This window comes from Tupaia chinensis, unplaced genomic scaffold, assembly GCF_000334495.1.
Source record: "Tupaia chinensis unplaced genomic scaffold, TupChi_1.0 Scaffold000266_1, whole genome shotgun sequence".
Classification (NCBI taxonomy): domain Eukaryota; kingdom Metazoa; phylum Chordata; class Mammalia; order Scandentia; family Tupaiidae; genus Tupaia; species Tupaia belangeri.
Genome location: NW_006159746.1, coordinates 976,739 through 990,440, shown reverse-complemented (window position 1 = coordinate 990,440; position 13,702 = coordinate 976,739). Strand labels below are relative to the sequence as shown.

The 13,702-nt window shown below is 39.4% G+C and overlaps 1 pseudogene; it reads left to right on the top strand.

Annotated features, from left to right (window-relative positions):
- Positions 1-803: 803 nt before the first annotated feature.
- Positions 804-3,071, top strand: LOC102488522 (nucleolar protein 14 pseudogene; annotated as a pseudogene).
- The last annotated feature ends 10,631 nt before the right edge of the window (positions 3,072-13,702 follow it).

Here is a 13,702-nt window from a genome sequence, read left to right as displayed (position 1 = left end):
CTTTCCCCACTCATTTTCAGTGTCATCACTGTGAGAAATCACATTTATTTATAATATATGTATTGGTTAGTTTCTGATCTCTGCTTTGTGTTCTACTGATCTGTTAAAAAATCAGTGCATTACTACTAACTATCTAAATTATTTTGACTTAAAAAATCTTGATATTCTGTTGGGTAATGTTCCCTTGTTTAATCATCAATTTCTAGGAATTAAAAATATTTTTGGTGTCTCATGAGTTAAAGTGCTTGGCAGTAGGCTGCCTTCTGCCACAGAGATTGCCTAACCAGTGCGTCTATTCTCTGTGTTTACCAGGCTAGGGAGGAACTGGTACCTAGTGTTGTGTTGAAGCATCCATCATGAAAAAGGCCAAGTCACAGGAAAGCCCCCCGAGGTGCTGACAGAGTGCTGGACTGCCTGGGCAAGGCCCACGTCAACCTGTTAAAAGTGAAAGTGAGCAGGGTGACCAGCAGTTAGCGTAATGGCTATGTCACTGAACTCCCATGTAGTTGACCATGGTTCGAGTCCCGGACCCAGTGGCTTAAACTCACGCTGGGTGTGTGTGCATGCGTGCCCAAGATCCCGAGAGAAGAATGGAGGAGAAGGGATTGCAGCATGGCCATCCCTCCTGGCGGGGAGGGGATTTCTTGCTTTCTGTCTCTCTGTCTCTCTCTTTCTGGCGAGCACACGTGCTCTATAGCAAAAACCTCTCCCCCCCCCCAAAAAAAAAACAAAAACAAACAAACAAACAAACAAACAAAAGTGAAAGTAAGCAGGGAGAAGTTCCAGATCTTGGTCTGGAAAACATGTCACAACACATAAGCCCAGAGGAAAAGATGATGAAGAGGTTTGCTCTGGAACAACAGCAGCATCATGAGAAAAAATATCTGCAATTAAGTGAAGATGAAGAATTAACTTGGCTAGTCTTTGGCAGACATTGCAAAACATAATGGCATTGTGGATAGTGAACGTGACACTGAAGAATGAAGAACACTGTCTGCTGAGCTGACTGTTGCCCACTTGGGAGGTGGAGGCAGGCTCCTTCATAAGAAGACCTCCCCAAAGGAAGGAGAAGAGGGGGAAAAAACAAAGTCATGGAAAAAACTGATTAAAGAGCTCATTGCAAAAGCAATACAAAAGAAGAGACATAAATCCAACAAGAAGACACCCTTGATCTCACCGAGAAGCTAGACCAAGACTGAAAAGAAATCTAATCTCTGCTGTCACACAGAATCCCCAAGTCAGAGAACAGAGAGCAAAAGGAGAAACCCAAGTCTGATACATATGACATGATGGTTTGGGAGCGTGGCTTTGAAATGAAGGCACAGCCCTCTAATAGGATGAAAATGGAAGAGGAACTGGCCAAGGAGCAAGAGTGGCTCAGGAGACTTGAGGCTGAAAGACTTCAAAGAATGCTTGGAAAGAATGAGGAAAATGCTAAGAAACCAAAACTTATGTCAGCAGATTATTTAAATGATGATTTGTACTAGATAAAAATGATAGGTGTTTGCTTTCTTACAAAGATAGAAAGATGAATTTTGACGAAGGTGTCTAGGAAGAATAAAGCAGGAAAGCCAGAGACAATGTGAGAGCAAGGAGGAAGAGGGTGAAGATTGAGATGGAGAGGAGGACCCAGAGGAGAGCGATGGCTCAAATAGCCACTTGGACCTGGAATCTAATGAAGAGAGCGAGAAAGAAAGTAAGTCAAAGAAAGAGCAATGTCAGAATCATGAGAAAAGAATTGTAAGTGATTGAAAGCCTGCTAGAACTGGGCTTCTCTATACATTTGTAGTTCCTGGATCCTATGAGGAATTGAGAGAGCTTTCTTTTTTTTTTTTTTTTTTTTTTTATGGGGATTGTCCCGTTGTTAGTAAAAAAAATGTTTTTATAGATTTCTGCTGTAGGATACATGCACTCACCAGAGAGAGACAGAGAGTGAGAAGTCACCCCTCAGGGGAGGATGGCCATGTTGCAATCCCTTCTCCTTCATCTCTCGGGATTTGGAGCATGCACACACATGCACCTGGGGTGAGTCTCAAGCCACTGGGTCCAGGACTCCAACCACGGTCAGCCATATGGGAGTCCAATGTCTTAACCACTAGGCCACCTGTTGGCCCTGGCACTGAGATTTTTATTATTAGGAAGATTGATGGAAGAGCAGCATTTGGTGGTAGAGAGAATTTAGAAATGTAACCATTCAAGTCTTGCAGAGGGAAACAAAGCAAAATTGGAAAAAGTCTTTGGCTTCCTTTTGGAATATGTTGGAGATTTGGTTACCAGTGACCCACCAGACCTCAGAGTAATCAATATGCAGTTGTATACTCTTTTCCTGTTTCTGCACTTAATTCCATAAAATGTGTCCTCTGGGATGCCATGCATGAAATGGAAGAAATGATTGAGACCAAAGGCCAGGTAGAGTTTCCAGGGTTAGACATGCTTATTTATTTGAAAATTGGGAGGCTCTTGTCTCCATTCTTGGACTTCTGATCCAGTCGTGACTCCTGCTCTGGTATGCATATGCCAGCTGCTCACTAAGTGCCCCATCCTGTCCCTGCAAGATACGGTGAAGGGCCTTTGTGTGCTGCTTTTTCCTGGAGAACATGTCGCTGTCTCAGAGGTTTATACCCAAGCTTTTTAGTTTTCTTCTTGGGATTCCTTAAATAGCAAATCCATATAAGCACACTGAGGTTACACTCTGGTCATCCTTTCAGAGCGCTTGAAAGAACTCCAAATTCCTTTGGTCTCTGACAGGGAGGACATGGCCATGTGGCAGAGGAGAAGCCTTTCCCTGTACTGAACAAGTGGGCTGAAAGTCCAGACCATGGCTGAGGCCAATCACTGACCTGCCTGGTTGTGTGTCTGGCTCTGCTGAAGCGCTTTGTGTTTATGAGCAGCATGCTGCTGTCCTACCATACCATCACCAGGCCCCTCCGAGCCCTCCTGACAGAGAACCCAGCAGATTACAACCCCCCCAGTGAGCTCCAGAAGCCGTATCAAAGCATATTGACAGAAATGGAAAACCAAAAATAGCTCTGTTGGCTGCTGCTTGTGAAAAGAGCAAGCCAGTCCCCTAAAGTTGTTCACCCTGTGACTGGTCGAAGTCCTTGAGTTTGGAAAAAAGCAAGGCATCACTAAGAAGAAACAAGAAAGGAAACGATTGATTGATTGATTCAGAAACACAAGAGTGAATTTAAAGGAAATCCATAAGAATAATCAGTTCCTTGCTAGGATGCAGCTCTGAGATCACGGAATGGGATGCAGAAAGAAAGTGAAAAGTAAAGCAGCTTTTTAAAAGCCTGGCTATGCAGGAAGGAGAATGGAAGACTCTGAAGAAGAACAAGTTTAAAAAATAAGTTTTACATATTAGGCAAGGAGGTGTTTTTTATCGAAAGTAATAAAGGATGCTGTCATGTTCAAAAATTATTTTTCATATTCACAACATTTTTAAATTACTTATAATTTTATGAAAAAAAAAGTATTAGAATTTAGATTGGAATTACATAAATTTATAGGTCTATTTAGGAAGGTCTGTACTTTTAATTCTTGTCTTCCTATCTACAAGTCTGGTGTATTTATCCATTGTCTATGTATTTTTAACACTTTACATTCTTTCTGGTGGGGGAGAGGATTTTGCTATGGGGCGCATGCCCTCTCCAGAAAGACAGTGACAGAGAGACAGAAAGCAAGAAATCACCCCACAGGGGGGATGGCCATGCCACAATCCCTTCTCCTCTGTCTCCTCTCAGGATCTTGGGCACACACACACACACACACAAGCGCTAAGCATGAGTTTAAGCCACCGGGTCTGGAACTCGAACCACAGTCAACTACGTGGGAGTCCAGCGACGGCCATTACGCCAACTGCTGGTCCCAACACTTTACATTTTTTTTAAAGAACGATTTATTTTTAATTTATTTACTCATTCATTTATTATTATTATTTTTTAATTTTGTCTAGAGAGAGAGAGAGGGAGACCAAGAGAGAGAGAGAAAAAGTGAAAAAGTGGGACCAGCAGTTAGCGTAATGGCTATGTCGCTGGGCTCCCATGTAGTCAACTGCGGTTCGAGTCCTGGACCTGGTGACTTAAACTCACACCGGGCGTGTGTGCATGTGTGCCCAAGATCCCTAGAGGAGAATGGAGGAGAAGGGATTGCACCGTGGCCATCCCCCTGGGGGGTGATTTCTTGCTTTCTGTCTGTCTGTCTCTCTCTGTCTTTCTGGCGAGCACACGTACCCTATAGCAAAACAAACAAACAAACAAACAAAAAAAAACAAAAAAAAAAACACACAAAAAAACACAAAACAAAACAAACAAAAAAAACTTTCCAGAAAAGAAAGTGAAAAAGCCAGCCACCAGGTCTGGGATTCGAATCGAATCGTGATTGGCCATGTGGGAGTGTCCAGCGCCTTAACCACCATGCCACCTGCTGGTCCCCAACACTTTAAAATTTTTATAATTTTGTCCATAAAAATATCTCACATAGTTCATGACATTTATTTATTTATTCATTCTTGTAAAATGAAAGCTTACTCAAACCAGCAAATATGCTAGCACACTTATTTACTGATTTAAAAACTATTTTTTCATCATTAGCCGTAATGTTTACTGTAAGTTTTTATGGATATATTTTTATCAGGTCAAGTAAGTTGCCTTGTAGACTTAGTTTTTGGTTAATGTTTAGTTTTTTGGAATAACTCTTATGTTGAAGTTGCTATATGATTTTCTTCTTTAAGCTGAATATAGAAAATTATACTAATTGAGTTTCTAATATTAAGCCATTCTGGTATCTTTCTCTAATGTACTTTCAACTTGATTATCATGAACTGTTTTCTTATATATTTAAATTTGACTGCACAAAATTTTACTTAGGACATATGTACTATTTTATAAGAGATAGACTTATAATTTTCTATTATACTAATTTCAAGTGATTTTAGTAAAGGTTTTCTGTTCTCATAAAACAGCTTAGTGAAGATTTACTCATTTTTTGTTCTCTGAAAGAGTAGAGGAGGCTGGCTGGAATTTTAACTATTTTTGTAACTTTTTGTTACTAGTATTTTCAGTATTTCCCTTCCTAGTAAGTCATATTTGAAAACTAATTCTATAGAAAATTCAAATTTGTTCAGGTTTTCAAATTTACTGCTATAGTTATCAAAATATTCTATTACTTTAAAATATTACATTAGCTATGAGCTTTTCTGATTCCATGTATTATACATTTATTTCCCTCTTTTTCCTATGATTTTAAAACATGTGCATATGCATATATATGTGGGCATATGTGTATGTGTGAATATGTGTGTGTGTGTGTGTGTGTGTGTTTGCTCTCACTGGGAATAACTTGGCACCTAGCAACATATTTATAAGTCATTTAGTTCTGTAATACTTATAGAATAGTTTTAGAATTGTTTAATTATACTATACAGTGGCATTTTACTACTAAGAATGCATTTAGCCTGAAAGATGATTTTATTTGATAAAATATAGCCTTTCGAGCTTACATTTGCTTCTTTCTAACATTTCACTGTCTTTATGTTTTAATGCTGATTCCTATAAACAGCATATGAATCATGTTTCTCTACTGTGACAGTCTCTGTTTTTGAACCTATTTTATTTTAGTTCATTTACATTTATTATGATTACTACAGGTATTGAACTTATTTCCTTTTTATTTTCTTAAGAGAGATTTTTGCTATGACTTATTTCTTTTTCTTCTTGTGAGATTTTTGCTATAGGGTACACATACTCACTAGAGAGATAAAGAGACAGACAGAAAGCGAGGAATCATCCCCCAGGCGAGGTGGCCATGCTGCAGTCCCTTCTTTTCCATTCTTCTCTCAGTATTTTGGAAATGCATGACACGCAACTGCAGGAATTTTAAGCCAACAGGACCAGGACATAAACCACAGTCAACTTTGAGGGAGTCCAGCAATGTAACCATTATGCCATCTGCTCATCCCATATTTGGACTTATTTCTAACATTGTACAGTGCTTTCTATTTGTACCTCTGCTTTTCTCCCTCCTACCTGGTTTTATTGGGTTGGTTTTTTCCCCCTGTTTTTTGGGAAGTTCTGTATATTATTTTTGGTTATCAATCAAATTTTATATGTAACTTTATGATGTCTAATTTCAATCAGTGTCTCTATATGAGGACTTTTAGAAGACTAAAATTCTAATCACCAGGCTTTCATCCTACATGGTATAGCTAATGTCTGTTTTCTACTGCTATAATTGAAAACAGCAGACTACGTTTGATCAGCAGACGTTGTAATGGTTGCGGTGCTGGGCTCCCACATACTCGACCACGATTCAGATCCCAGATCCAGTGGCTAAAATTCATGTCAGGTGCATGTGTGCATGTGCCCAAAATCCCGAGAGGAGAATGAAGGAGAAGGTATTGCAGCATGGCCATTTCTTATGTGTGTGGGGGGGTGACTTCTCTCTTTCTTTTTTTCTGTCTCTGTCTCTCCAGTGAATGCACATATCCTATGGCAAAAATCTCTCTCTCTAAAAAAAAGAAAGAAAACCACAGACTATATCATTTATTAAAAAAAAAAAAGGGTTATTTGGATCATGGTTTTTTTAGAGGCTGGAACGTCCAAGAGCATGACTCTGGCATCTGGCAAATATCATCCCATGGTGGGAGACAGAGGCAGAAGGAAAAGTGAGTGTACCACACACAGAGAAAAACAGAATTGAACTTCTGAGATAATCTACTCCTGAGATAACATCATTAATCTATTCATGAGGGTGGGGTCCTTGTGACCTAATTTCGTCTTGATAGGCCTACCTCTTACTATCCTCACAAGAGCAATTAAATTTCAACATGAGTTTTGGAGGAGATATTAAAATCATAGCAGTTGGAAAGTATTTTATTTCCATCATATTTTTTACTATTCTTCACTTGTCCCACATTAAAACTTATATCTTTAGGTTTCTGAAAACCACAAATATTCCAGAAATGTATTACCTGCAACCAAATCAACTTAAGATGAAAGAGCATCTTCTCAAACTTCACAGTTCAGTATATTTGCTCAGATCTCTACTCTCTACTCCTTCAACACTTATAAAAGTCAGTAGTTGCTGATATTACTTATAATTAAGCATTGAGAATTGTGTCCTACAATGAAATTATTATCTGAGGGGGACCAGCAATTAGCTTAATGGCTATGTCGCTGGACTCCCACATAGTCGACTGCGGTTCGAGTCCCGGACCCGGTGGCTTAAGCTCACGCTGGGCACATGTGCGTGCGTGCCCAAGATCCCAAGAGGAGAATGGAGGAGAAGGGATTGCGGCATGGCCATCCCCCCGGGGTGTGATTTCTCACTTTCTATCTCTCTTTCTCTCTGTCTGGCGAGTACACGTGCCCTATAGCAAAAAAAACCTCTCCAATAAATAAATAAATAAATAAATAAATTATTATCTGAGGAAGAAGAATCCATGTTTGGTGTTGTAACTATGAGGAAATAGCTTGAGGATTGCAACTATATGCCTGAGAAACTTATAATTCCAAATTTCTAAGAATTATTTATTAGAATTCAAACTATTAAAGAGATAATGTACTAAATTAAGTAATTTACTGAGAGTTTGCTATAAAGAAGTTTATCAGTATTCTCTAGAAAGTCTTAAGACTAAGATATGCATTTAGCCAAGTGAAGCTAGAGTCATAATGTGAAGAAGCATGGAGAATGGAAGAGAAAAATGTAGACCAGAGGCCTGCAGGATTCCCACGTAGTTGACTGTGGTTCGAGTACCGGACCCAGTGGCTTAAACTCACACCAGGCGTGTGTGTGTATGTGCGTGCCCCAGATATCCTAAGAGGAGAATGGAGGAGAAGGGATTGCGGTGTGGCCATCCCCCCTGGGGGGTGATTTCTTGCTTTCTGTCTCTCTATCTTTCTCTGTCTTTCTGGCGAGGACACATGCCCTATAGCAAAAACCTCTCCCAAAAGAGAAAAATCATTAAAAACCTCATAAATAAAACTTGTATTTTCTTTAATCAACAAAAAGTGATTCCTACAGCGCATAGTTATGTCACCATCTTTTTTCTATCACTTCTCCACCTCGTCAGGATGTAAGCCATGCAAGCAAACTGGTATTTCTCAGAAAACCAGGGCCAGGATTCAAACTGTGGTCAACTACATGGGCTCTGGCTTCCTATGTACAGTATATAACCATTGCTCTATGGAGCTTGTCCAAGTCTCTTCATACTTTTTAATATCAGTTTTTTTTAATTATAAATAGGGGTTGGCAACCTCCCAGTTTTCTAAGAAAATTGGCCACATTAAAGATAATATATATGGGAGGGGGGCACCAGGTGGTTAACATGCTGGACTCACACATGGCAAACAGCAGTTCAAGTCCTGTGTCCATTAGCTTGAAACTCATGCCAGGCACATGTGCATGTGTGCCCCCAATCCTGAGGCAAATGGAGGAGAAGGGACTGTAGCATGGCCATCTCCCCTGGGGGTAATTTCTCATTTTTTCTCTGTTTCTATCTCCCTGGAGAGTGCTCACACCCTATAGTAAAAAACATCAATATAAATAATAACGTATGTGAATTGGGTGGCATAAAACAGGTGGTCAAAAAAGGCCAATGAAAAAAAGCTACTGCTGTATGAGAACTTCTGTGTATTGTTTCTTCCAACACTAGAGCTCTTGGATTCATCTTCTTGTTCATTTCTGACAGGTCTGAGCTAGAGAGACTTTCTGATCTGGTGCTTATACCTACTACACTACAATTCTGATATCTAAATCACATTCCAAAGAGCCAGGCCATGCCGAGCCAAGCCTGACACTTCTGCTCTGACCATAGATTAGTGGTCATAGAATCCTGCTCACATCTGATCCTCTTTGTGCTGCTATCCCAGTTTTGAGGACTCGCACTGATACTTCCTCAACATCTTTATGTATAGCCAGAAAGGAATCCATTATGCTAAGAGTCAAAGAAGTGCTATAAGACGTGAACATTAGGGTTAAAGGAGGTTTTCTTAAACATTTGCTGCTGTTACATATCATTTTGAACTCTGCCCTCAGGGTCCACCTCAGGTGCTAGTGCTTTGCAGGCCTCTGGTCTACATTTTTCTCTTCCATTCTCCATGCTTCTTCACATTATGACTCTAGCTTCACTTGGCTAAATGTATATCTTAGTCTTAAGGCTTTCTAGAGAATACTGATAAACTTCTTTATAGCAAACTCTCAGTAAATTACTTAATTTAGTACATCTCTTTAATAGAGTTTGAATGCTAAAAAATAATTCTTAGAAATTTGGAATTATAAGTTTCTCAGGCATATAGTTGCAATCCTCAAGCTATTTCCTCATAGTTACAACAACAAACATGGATTCTTCCTCAGATAATAATTTCTTTTTTTTTGGAGAGGTTTTTTTGCTATAGGGCGGGTGCACTCGCCAGACAGATAGAGAGAGAAAGAGAGACAGAAAGTGAGAAATCACCCCCTAGGGGGGATGGCCACACTGCAATCCCTTCTCCTCCATTCTCCTCTTAGGATCTTGGGCATGCACACACACACGCCCGGTGTGAGTTTAAGCCACTGGTCCGGGACTCAAACTGTGGTTGGCTACATGGGAGTCCAGCCACATAGCCATTATGCCAACTTATGCCAACTGCTGGTCCTCAAGTTTTTTGTTTGTTTGTTTATTTTTTGTTTTTGTTTTTGTTTTTGTTTTTTCCCCCAGGGGCCAGAAGTTGGTGTGATTATGGCAGCTAGATCCCACATGACTGACTAAGCAGTCTGAGTCCTGGACTCGGCAACTTAAAAATTATGCTGGGAGGAGACTGGCAGGTGATGTGGTGGTTAAGGGCACTGGACTCCCTCATGGCCAACCCTGGTTCAAGTCCCAGACCTGGCAGTGTATTTTCCCACTTTCTCTCTCTCTGTCCCTTTCTGGTCAAATTTAAATAAATAAATAAAGTTAGAAATTCTAAAATAAAAACAAATTAAATCATGCTGGGCATTTGCCCCAAATCCCAGGGGAGAATGGAGGAGGAAGGACTGTGATATAGATGTCCAATCTCTTTGGGAAGTAGTTACTCTCTTTCCTTCTATTTTTCTGTCTCTCTGGTGAGCACACACTACCTATAGCATACTAAAAATAAATAAATAAATAAATAAATAAATAATAATAACAATGAAGAGACTTGACCATTTTACAATTCTCAGTCAGTGAAGCTAGTATTTAAATACTATATTTGACTCTAGAGTTGATGCTTCTATTACATTCCTGTCATCTCTTAATGAAATTGACTCTTCCCTTCCAACTGAATCTTGATAACTCTAATCACAGGAGTTAGGCTGAAAAATAAACATTTTTTTCTTCTTTAAAATGCATCTTGGGGGGCCAGCAGGTGGCATGGTGGTTAAGGGTGAATATTTTTTAAAAATACATCTTGGATGAATTTTCATATACTACACTGATTTTACATCCTTTTTCTCAAGATATAATCTATATTATTTAAAAAATGTTTAAACAACTAACTGACATTAAAGGAGTCATTTATAAAATAAGATAGAGAGAGCAGCCAGCAGCCTGGTACATCTGAAGGCATCTGGCCAGCAAGGGACAGAGGCAGGGGCAAAACTCTCCCACCACCTCCCTTCCAGATCCCCTGGTCCAGGATCCACCCAGACCCATAGACTGCCCCTTTAGCTGTAGCAGCCAGCAGACTGGTACATCTTAAGGCATCTGGCCAGCAAGGGACAGAGGCAGGGGTAAAACTGCCCCCCCCCCACCTCCCATCCAGACCCCTCAGTCCAGGATTCAACCAGACCCATAGGCAGGTGGAAAGATTCTCCATTTTTTTTTCTTTTTTATTGTCCCCCATTCTTTTGTAAATTTCTTCCTCTCCCTCTCTCCACAGACTGCCCCTTAGGCTGTAGCAGCCAGCAGCCTAGTACATCTGAAGGCATCTTTATTCCCCTCTCTCCTCCTTTCTTCTCCCTTATATTATCTTCTTTTTTTCTTCTTCCATCTTGCCAGAGGGACTAGCTAGGTCTAGAATCAGAGATCTGAAATTTTCTAGTCATATAAAGTTCTATGGGTTTCTCCCTTATACAGAACCAGCTATGAAAAAGGAGATACTGCTCTTCAGAAACCTGACTCTAGTATCTTTTTTGAGACCACATTACTAGAAACAACAGAGACTTGGGCAGACGTCAGTTCCCAACAAAAGGGAAAGACACTCCTAGCCAGTGAAATATTCGCCTAACAGGTACTTAAAAGTTAGTACATCTTCCAATGGCTAGATGTAGAAGAAGAGCTCAAGTACGAATAAACAAGGAAATATATCTCCATCAAAGGTACAGAGTAACTCCGCTCCATTTTTCATGCTAATGGACGATGTTACCAAAATGTCAGACAAAGAATTATGAACATTTATGGTGAACAAATTCTTCGAGTTGGAACAGAAAAGAGATAGCGAACTACAGGAGATGATAAAGTCATTCCAAGATATGAAAGAAGAAATGGACACTGAGAAAGAACCAGATGGAGTTATTAGAGATAAAATCTGGAATAGAGGAAATCAAAAACTCCCTTGAAAGTATTAAAAGTTGATTAGACCATGCTGAAAATCAAATCTCTGATGTAGAAGGTAAAACCTCTGACCTGAAAAGAACCACCAAGAAGATAGAGAAAATAACAAGAACAACAACAAACACGAGGATAATATACGAGAAATACTAGATTCCATAAGACGCCCAAATATCAGAATAATTGGCATCCCAGAAGGTGAAGAAACTAATAATGGCATGGAAAATCTATTCCATGAAATCCTGGAAGAAAATTTCCCGAGTCTAGAGAGGCACTTAACCATCAAGACCCAAGAAATACAAAGGACCCCAGTTAGACTCAGCCCCAGAAGATCTTCCCCAAGGAACGTCATAGCCAGACTATCCAAGACCACAGATAAAGACATGATACTAAAACTGGCAAGAGAGAAATGAGAAGCAATGTACAAAGGTCATCCCATCAGGCTAACAGCAGATCTCTCAATGGAAACAATGCAAGCAAGGAAAGAATGGGAAGAAGTATTGAAAGTGCTAAGAGAGAAACAATTTCAACCAAGATTATTGTATTCTACAAGATTATCCTTCATATGGGACAAAAAGATTAAAATCTTCTCAGACAAACAAGACCTGAAAGAATTTGCCAGCACCAAACTAGCTCTTCAAGAAACCCTGAAAAAAGTACTGTTCTAGGAAAGCTAAAGAGCTAACAGACAGAAACAAAGGAATAAAAGGCTGCTGAGACAATGGCCAACTTAAAAGTCGGGATAGATCCAGTTACAGCGATAATAACATTGAATGTGAATGGATTAAATTCTCCAATCAAGAGACACAGACTGGCTGAATGGATAAAAAAAGAGACCCTCTATCTATTGCCTACAGGAAACCCACCTCATGGATAAAGACATACATAGACTGAAAGTGAAGGGTTGGAAAAAGGTTTTCCATGCAATAGGGAACTGAAAAAGAGCTGGAGTTGCGATACTAATTTCTGACAAAATAGGCTTTAAAACAAAAACTGTTCGAAGAGACAAAGGGGACTATATTGTAGTAAAAGGATCAATAGATCAAGAAGATATAACTCTTATAAATATCTATGCGCCTAACACAGGAGCACCCAAATATGTGAAGGAAAGACTTAGATCAAAAGGAGAGATAGACTTCAATACACTAATTGTTGGAGACCTGAACACTGCACTATCCCCTCAGGACAGATCATCTAGACAAAAATAAAGATAAAGAGATAAAGGATCTGAATGATACCATAAATGAAATGGACTTAACAGACTTCTATAGAACTTTTCATCCAAAAACCATGAGATAGATACACTTTTTTCTCACCCCCACATGGAACCTTTTAGAAGATTGACCACATCATAGGGCACAAAGCAAGCCTCTACAGTTTCGAAGGCATAGGAACTATTTCCAGCGTCTTCCCTGACCATCATGGAATTAAACTTGAGTTTAATTTCAGGGGAAATCCTCAAAAATACTTAAACACATGGAAACTAAATAACCCACTAATGAATGACTCCACAACTGCTGATGAAATAAAGTCCAAAATCAAAAGTTTCATGGAAGCTAATGACAATGAGGACATGAGTTTCCATAATCTTTGGGACACTGTAAAAGCAGTTATAAGAGGGAAGTTTATAGCAAATAGTGCTCATAAGAAGATGGAAAGAAGGCAAGTAGATCACCTAACATCATGCCTCAGAGAATTGGAGAAGCAACAGCAAAATAATCCAGAAAACTCCAGGAGAAAGGAAATAATAAAGATCCGAGCAGAAATAAATGAAATAGAAAATAAGTGAACTATACAGAAAATAAATGAAAGTAAAAGCTGGTTCTTTGAAAAGTTAAACAAAATTGATACACCGCTAATGAGACTTGTTAAGAAGAAGAGAGAAAGGAACCAGGTGAATCAAAACTGCAATGAAGCAGGAAATATAACAACAGACAAAGTAGAAATACAGAACATCATTAGAGGATACTATGAACAACTATATGTCAAGAAACAAGACAATCTGGATGAGATGGACAAATTCCTAGACACATATAATCTACCAAGATTGATCCAGAAGGATATAGAAAGTCTGAATAGGTCCATAACAAGCCAGGAGCTTGAATCAGTAATAAATAACCTTCCAACAAAGAAAAACCCTGGCCCTGATGG